The sequence below is a fragment of the Oculina patagonica genome, chromosome 14, assembly GCF_052425735.1.
Source record: "Oculina patagonica isolate OP01 chromosome 14, crgOcupat, whole genome shotgun sequence".
In the NCBI taxonomy this organism is placed as follows: Eukaryota; Metazoa; Cnidaria; class Anthozoa; order Scleractinia; family Oculinidae; genus Oculina; species Oculina patagonica.
Window position 1 is genome coordinate 22,404,478 of NC_135771.1, and position 9,219 is coordinate 22,413,696.

Sequence of the window (9,219 nt, forward strand, 5' to 3'; positions counted from 1 at the left end):
ATTGTAGTAAGTTATAGTTGTAAGTAGATTACAATATTAAGGGAAAATAGATGTATACAAATTCGCCGATCCGGTTTTTTTGGCCAAATCCGTATATCCGCCGCTATTTTCGATCAAATCCGAATTTGCATAACTTGAAACCTTTGATTTAAGGGGAATTAAGAAGATTCGTTTTATTGCTTGTTTTCAGTGCAACAATTTCGTCAACATACCGACGAAGCTAGACCGACCAAAGCGATCTGAACTTCGTTTTAGTATCCACGACTAGAGCTTAGAGTTCGGAATTCGCCCCCTTAAATTCTCAGCTAATCCACAATCCGCTGTATTTTTGAAGTCCGGGAAATCGCTCAATGTATCGCAAAAATACGCAATCCGGGCGCGTTTTTAGGCCCAATACGTCGATCCGCGAGCCTTTTCATCCCCCTCATCAAACAGATAGCGGATAGGCGAAAAAAGAGCACGTAGCGAATAGAATGACGACAAAGCAACGTGTATAATTGCAATTGAAAACATGCGTATTCGGGCCGAATTTCTAGGTTTTAAATAAATTTTTCGATTTTAAGGCATGATCGTTTAAATTTTGCGTCGATCGTGTTTGAAAATTTGAGGTAGAGTCGCACCTATCTTTTGCAACTTTAAATGCTTCGCTGTTGATATTTGTATGTTTTTGTTTTTATAATTTCTTCACAGTCAAAATTAATACATACACTCATTCCATGGTTCTACAGATACTTTTGTGAGGATATTTATCTTAAACCATGGAATAGCTAGGGAATATTTATACCACTACAATAATTTTTCCTGTCTATAATCTTTTTACAATCTCTTCGAAAAGCGGTAATAAAATCACTCATGAACTAAGAGAAAATTTTCTGATTTCTCCTCGGAAATCTCTGGTAGTCTTTGGATATCTTCGGTAGTCTTTGGATATCTTCAGCAGACTTCGGAAATCTTCGGTAGTCTTCGAAAATCTTCCAAAATGATCGGAAAATGGCCGAAATCTTCTTGATGTACTAAACAAAATAATATTGGCCTTTTGAAGCCGTTTTTGTTTCTTTCTAAATATAATTTACTGTTACATGGATCTTTTACTGTTAGTGTTAAATGCCTAAAAAATAACTGTTTCATTTTACGGAGCCAAAAAATTAAGTGTTTAGTGTTATCGAGGTACCCCCATTCAGACCCTCTGCCTTGGGAGCGCGCAAAATCACAAACGAAAACTATAAATAATAAAACTATAAATAAACGACCCTTCTCATTTTTAGCTCATTCTCCAGAATGAGTAATAGAGTGATACAGATGTTGACGGAAGTCTGCGTGTTCAAAAATTGTGTGGACGGAAGTTGTAGAACGGAAGTAATTTTATATGCTACCCCTGTCCCCTTAGTAACGCCAAAAATAACTTCAGTGAAGCTCAGATGCAAATGTGAAAAGAAATGAAATCATTGTATAGTGTAATAAATAAATTAACATCAAATGACAATTTCGGAACTACTGGTCTACAATGAACCAAAAATAAAGCTACGTCAACTACGACTACGACCCGCACGTGTCGTTATTACAAAAATTTTCAAATGTATATTTTCATTTTTTTTCTTTTCTGAGACCCCTCAACATGTCCTCGGCCCTGACCCCAATCTGTCTATGTCCAACAGAAAGTATAAAGAGCGATCTAAAAAAATATTAAATGGAATTTTTTTTGGTACGTTTGAAGTAGAGTTGGTTTCGGCTCGTGACGTGACGCAGCTTATGTTCACCCGCACGCGACCCCGCACGCATTTCTGTACGTGCACAATGAACCAAAAATAAAGTCACGTCAACTCTCTTTTTAGAAACAAGGAAACGTGTATCACAAAGTCGAAATGTTGACAACCTGGGGGTTTATTTTATCATGTGCTGACACACGTAATCAAGGTTCATTTTAACGTGGGCTGTTACACGCAATGAAGTCCCGCCAGGCAGCTGGAAGTAAATTTTTACGCTACCCCTCTCCTGTTGTTGAGATTCTACATCTACATCTACATTTAATTAGGTCGGTAAAAATCTAGAGATATCACACCAAGATTTCTTCATGGAACTTATTTTTAACTTTTACTATGGAGTTACGCTTGCCATATGACGTGTTCTAATAAACGTTTATAAAGCTCACTGATAAAAACACGACATCCGATCAGCACGTTTTTGTCTCCTGTCACGTCATTTCATTTCCCGTGACTCACGTCATCCGTTTTACACGACGTGTTCGTGTGCATCTTTCTCTCAAATTTCATTCGCTGCTCAATCCATGAACAATGATTGTCGCTGCCCGGTAGATAGTCAGGTCGGTTAGCGTAATAATCGTGACACGCGTGATAAAAGCACCAATTTTTGCATGTGGCTTCCTTTCTATACCTTATTTAAGTTTATCCGTGGCTCCATCCGAATTATTTTATTTTTTCTTGAAATTTAAACTGTAACGTTTTTAGCTAATTTGCATATATTCATAAAAGCTGTCCCGCAATGTCCTTGCGTAAGCGATCGATTAGATTTTGTGATGAAAGTCCCAATTTTTGCATGCAGCCTCTTTTTGATACTTTTTTTAAGTTTATCCTTTGCTCTATTCGAATTTTTTTATTTTTCTTGCAATTTAAACAAGAACGCTTTTAGGTAATTTGCATAAATTCATAAAAGCTGTTCTGCAATATTCCCTTTCGTAAGCGGTCAATTAGATTTTTCAGGGGGGTGTCCGTCGCTATTTTGTACACGCATTTATATATCAGAGTACCTGATATTTATTACCCATAAGACAAATTGAAGAGAAAACCACGCGATTTCCATGTTCCCTAGCCCTAGCATCAATTGCGGCGGCTTCAGGCTTGAAAAAATTAAATGTTATATCTTTGACAGAAAAGTTCAATCCTACAATAGTTTGGTTAACGGACAAGGACGAACTCTCTTTGTCATAAACGATGATAACCAGCCGGTCAGTTTTTCGGCATCAAGCGACTCAATTGGACGGGAGGCTAAGAGGGAAGTGATTCTGTTTCCTCTTTAAATGCCTGCCAAGTCTGCCCTTTCCCCTAAAACTGGATGTGGTGGTATACTTTTACCCGGTTGGTTTTCAGTTGGAAACTGGAGGAGACGGATGCCGGTACCAAGAAAAGAGCTTTTTGAAGGTTGTCTAGGGCACTAACAGTAAACAGACCTTTCGCAGACAGGAAGGGGGTAAAACTCCAACTTCGTAAAAGTGCTCGCACATGGCTTCTACTGTTCACTCTTCGAGCTGTGTGACCCTAACCTGCGATAAGGCGTTTTTTTGGCGGCGGGATGAGAAAGATCGCAGGTTAGTGTGACCCTGGCATAAAAAATAGAAATTACCAGCTGGTGTAAATGCTGGATGATCCGCTTGTATCGCGTCAGTCTATGTGTGTTGAAGTCAGTATAGACAGGCAGAGGCGGTTCACGCTCGTATCTGTCGTAGGAGTGCCTTGTTTCTGTATCGAATTCCTTTGATTCTTTGTGCTGTAGACAATAGGCTGGCCAACGGTAAGGCATGCTTGGGACTTGTGCTTATCAGTCTTGCTTTCTCAAACCGTCTCCATTGAAAATTTAATTTTCAATGCTTCTTGACTATTTTATGGAAACAATCCATTAAATTTATATGCCTCATGGCTGAAAATGTGTTTTCCTATTATTGAAGCTACCTTGGCCAAAATTTGTGCGTAATTTCGCAGACTCGTACCCAGTCGTTACTCGTTTTTGGCTACGTTCGAAGAGGATGATGGGAAGGACGTAGAAAAAGTAACGACTGGCAGAAAAAGAATCCAAGATGGCGGCCGATTTTCCCGCAAAAAAACAATGCACTTGAAGAAAGGCCATTTCAGCGCTGTTTTTTAGCTCGTAATCTTCCTTGTCCGCACGCTAATTGCTCCGAGAGTGTTTCCTGTTATTCTCGTGATGGAATCGACCACCATTATCGGGTTAGTCACAATTGCCATATAAACCAAGACGATATTCTAAACGCAGGAGTCCTTCTGAAAAATAATCACTTAGAAGAAACCCTAACATGTATAAACAGTCTTTCAAATGAGTACAAGTCAAAGGTAGTTAAGTTTATTGCTATGGCCGAATGTACTTACGAAAGGAACCTTGTTGAAACCAAGAGCGAAGGACACGAATTCCAGATTCAACACGATTCCACTAAAATATGATCATATAATCGCAAAATTATGCAGCTCAGCAACTCAAGCAGCTAAACTCTATGGCACATACCTGTAACACAAGGGTTATTACAAGCTTACGAAAAAGGTAGTAGGCCACAGATAATTATCGTTGACTCGTCAGAGTTGTGAAGTTTAATACAGACCAATGTATGGTTCCACAAGTCTAGCAGTACTGTTGAAATTGTTGTGAAATCTTTTTACGCGCGAAGTTGGTATGTTTTGTTATTAAAAGATGTAGTTCTGTATACTGGTTTCTATGCTTTTGTTTGTATATACATATGCTATGAAAACAGGGTTTCAACTTGTGAAGATTTCAAGCTATCAGCAAACAAATTCCACAATATAAAGGTCTTTCATAGGCTTATTTATATATATTTATCAAAACCACATAGCAGAACTGTAGGTGTGCACTACCAGGCCTACCTATACAATTCTTGTTGGTGTAGATGACAGCACACTTTATGATTTTTTTTTTCAAGAAGCTTGGGTTCAATTCCCAAACAAGTACATTATGGTTCTGTGCACCTATTTCTGCTCTTAATTATTATTACTAGAGCTCATAATTAAACTATATTGTGGAAACATGTGTTCTTGTAATCCATGTTCCATAATATTCTAGCCAATCGATTTTTTATGAAGAGGATGAGTTTATTGTTTAGCAAGTATCTATTGTGAAGTTCTATAAATCTTCCACAAAAAAAGCTTCCATTGATAATGATAACATGCATGCTAACAAACAACAATTGTCTCTGAAATTTATTAGAGTTATTTTAATTCATTATGTCACATTAATTCAAGTTAATTCATTACAAGCAATTTCTGTAGAAAAATCAAATTCTGTATCTTGCAATATTATACATTATCATAGTAATTTCCCTTCCCCAAATGAACCCCACTCCACAGAATTTAAGTGTAAATATTTTAACCTAAATGTAGCTTAGTAGATTTTAATGTAAATAGTGTCCCCAATTAGTTTTTTAAAGCTAAATACCTTGACACTATAATAAAGTATCCATTCATTCATTTCATTCATTCACACCAACTATAGTAACTTTTTTACTTTGTTAACATGTTTTAATTCACTAACATATCAGTAACAATTATACATGTACTGTAATGTGTACCACAAAAGCCTTTAGCGTGCGTGGGAATTGACAAAAAATGTGAGATTTGTCATCCATCTCACTATCCCTGAATCTATGGAGGATAACTTCCAGGAAGCAGGTCGAGATGGTATGCCCTCGACATGCATTCTATAGGTTTGAGGAGAGATCAAAGATTCTAAACTCAATTTATAAGCAGAACAACAGACTTGGACCAAAAATGTCTTCAGAATATGTTAGATAGTATTGTGAAATACTGCATGCTGAGCCATTGCCTTAGATCTTGATGAGGACAGTGACACATCACAACCATGTGGCAATTTGTGTGATAATTGCCAGAATCCAAATCAATTCAAACTTAATTAACTGTTGAACAAGCTGCATTTACCTTCAAAGGATGAAAATGTAAAAATAGATGTACTAAACAAAAAATTTCCAACGCAATTTGGGCTGGGAAAGGCCAAGTTAAAATCTGAAGGGCAAGCCATACGATTTTTTCAATAACTGATTGTCAATGGATTTATGCAAGAGAACTTGATAGATCAGACAGAGAACACATCTGCATCATTTTGAACACTGACCGAAAAAGCATACCAAGTCAAAAATGGAATAGGCACAGTTGCTTCAAGTCTATAATAAATAAGAAAGAAAATACTAATATATACCTGTAAAATAGAGAGCAAACAATACACCTGTGAAATAATAAGCTAACAAGATATGCTAAAGTTTGCCGATTCTTTGTTTCCTGTTGTCTACTGTGTAGTAGTATTAAATTAAGACTAACTATTTCTCAGGTATATTGTTTGTGCTCAGCCATAACATTAGGAAACTTGACAACAGGTATGAGATTGACATGATTCTCTCATGCGATTTGATTTTATTATTCAAGCCATACAACACTGGTGATGCTGAGAACCTCTACTATAATATGCAAATTCACTACTAAAATGGTATCACTTTCTGTTATATCAAAAGTATCCAAAAAATGCAAAATTTTGTCTGTGATGACTGTCCATATGAAAATAAAAACAGATAATTTGTGACAAAACTGCAATAGTGCATTTCCCTTTGTCTAAATACCACTACTATCTAACTAACATTAATTGCATTGAATCGTTAACCAAAAATTTTTTTCTAAGTTCTGGAAGGGACTTGTTGTGCAGAATTTCACAGAATTTAGGAGAATGGAATGAAGAATAAAAAACTTTCACAAGGTATCTACATAAAATACAGGGAGAATTTTCAGCTCATTCTAAGACCTTTCACAAGACTTTTACAACTAATAAAAACATATGAAAACCATGCAGGCTTAATGCTTTGACAAATCATTTTGAAATTTTTGAAAATATTCCTAAAGTCTTATATGCAAAGAAAATTTTGGTTCCAATATAAATAGCTATGACTAGTCGTAAAGAGCACAAAATAATTATTATGAGACAGTCTTAAATGGTCACATACAAAATGATGTACAATTACAAATTAGTAGGCTTGGTGTACTTGAAGCCATCGTATTGCGAGCTGTATATGTGTACTTGTAAGAGAGTTCTACTTGATTTTGAGTGTTCGTCAGGTCTATCATCGTCTGAAAATATCAATATAGGCTGGAATTTACACAATGATCGTACTAAAAACATAAACTATTTCAAAATAGATGTAAAAACATTCCCACTTACCCTCGTAATTCAGCTCGTGGAAAGATATATCCAAACTCTCGACCTCAGCTGAAGCTGCATCCGCCATCTTGAATGGCAACAGACTTCGAAAATATTGTCATAATTCAACAAATACGAACTGTATAACGTCCAAACTTAATATTTAGTCTTGAATATACTACTCAAGAAGAAAGAAGTCTAAAAAGTTCCATAAATCGGCTGTATATTGATGCTTGCAAGAAATGTCGAATTTGTGCAAGAAAATTTTGGTTTTCTGCCAGTCGCTTCGCAAAATAAGTTCGTCCTTCCCTTGATGCCTTGCGCGCCGCTAAAAAAGCAAGAGAAGCGACTGGGTACGAGTCTGGTAATTTCGTTTCTTTAAGGTCGCGGGGGATACCGACAGCATGAATAAATTCATGAAGGAAAATTTTGCTTGACCTGCATCTTTTAAAACGCTTATTTCTCAGCTGGTATGGGTGCGATTAAGCTCAAATTTTACAGAGACATAAAGAAATGATGAAAGATTGTTAACGTCATCTTTTATTTGGTAGATTGCATTTAACGGCGATGTTATAGCCTCGTTAGTGCCAAATTGAGAAAAACATGATTTTGTGGCAGAGTTTGCGGAACGAGTAGGAGACAGCACACTGTGATCTTGTCAAAAACTAATCAGTCAATACCTCTAGAGTGTCATAACAGAAGCGGATTTTTTAATTTAAAGTTTGCCTGCAAGTTATGGCGGTTTAAGTGCCCAAATTTGAATTTAATGTCTTCTACCTCTTTCTAAAAGCGCTCTTTTAAAATTCCGCTTCTGTTATGACACACTACAGTATTCATAGTTTATCTATCTGCAGTGGCAAGTCATGAAGTTCTGTATCCGTGCTGTATTCTCTGCCACAAAATTGTCGGAAAATTCCAAACTTTGAGATTTCCGAAGGTGTCCCGACCTAAATACGATCATTTTGCCAAGGAGAAATGTAATTATGGTAATTATATTCCACGCTTTTATGGTGAGAACAATGCGTTTTTAAAAAGGACACGATTGTTTATGCCGAATATTTTTGTGATTGCTCTGAGTTGCAGATATATTCTAATTTTTGAAAATAAGCTCAAAGACTTCCTACAATCTATATGGACGTATATCGCTAACTGATCTATATGGACGTATATCGCTAAATGATGAGCCTAAGGTGTCCCCCGCGACCTTAAGGTCGCGGGGGACACCTTAGGCTCATCATTATGCATTTATTAAAAGCGTATGCACGAAGTACAACGACTGACATCGACAACTTTACGAGATATTTATGACTGGACAAAAATATGGGCGCGTGCGCGTGATTTGTAAAAAATTCCTGTTTCTTTGATATTTTAGCCAATTTAAAACAACACTTTGCGATATACGTTCATATAGCAGAATCCTACCATATATTTTTTTAGATTGCAAAAATATATCAAAAACAAGAACTTTCACCGAGTATTTTTTGAATTTTTTATCTACAAAGGTCCGATATAGAGAATAAATGACGTCTTTTGACGTTGCCACGGCAACGAACATTCCGCTCGCTACAATTTTTGAAGCGGCACTAGGCAAACCATACGGTAAAAGACAGTCAATGGGACTTTCACCCATAGTTCCCTAGAAAGCCCTAGAAACGTTTGCAAAGAACAGTCCTAAAAATTTCCAACCTTGTTCCCAGGGCTTTTCCCTTGGTAATTACCAAATTACCAAGGGAAAAGCCCTGGGAACGAGGTTGAAAAATATTTTACCAAGCTTTGGCAGTGTTGTAACTACAGCGACGAATTTCGGAACTATGGCGTTCCTCACTTTCATGTGGAGGTGGGGACATGGGGTGGGAACCCTGGACAAAATAGCTTCAGGCGCATGTGTTGTTGACAAGTACAGTGGAACCTCGATTTCACGAATAGCCAAGGGACTGGGGAAACTGAGATTGCATTGAGATTTCCTTCACTCGTCGTTTAGTTATTCACTAAAGGGCGCGTAGGGTGTGGAGTTCCCTGTGTTGTGGTCTTGTTTTTGTCCATTGGGCTGTATACTGTGAAATGCTCGGAGATACTTAAAAAATTCCCCTATTCCATGGTTTTAAGATAAATATCCTCACAAAAGTATCTGTAGAACCATGGAATGAGTGTATTTATTAATTTTGACTGTAACGAAATTATAAAAACAAAAACAAACAAATACCAACAGCGAAGCATTTAAAGTTGCAAAAGATAGGTGCGACCCTACCTCAAATTTTCAAA

At 36.9% G+C, this 9,219-nt stretch overlaps 1 long non-coding RNA gene across 1 annotated transcript; it reads right to left on the minus strand.

Moving 5' to 3' along the window:
• Positions 1–6,148: 6,148 nt before the first annotated feature.
• On the minus strand, positions 6,149–7,317 carry LOC144637921 (uncharacterized). The gene is made up of 2 exons (XR_013567824.1): positions 6,979–7,317; positions 6,149–6,887 (listed from the first exon to the last, which is right to left on the minus strand). It is a non-coding gene; the product is annotated as an uncharacterized LOC144637921 (long non-coding RNA).
• Between the last annotated feature and the right edge of the window lie 1,902 nt (positions 7,318–9,219).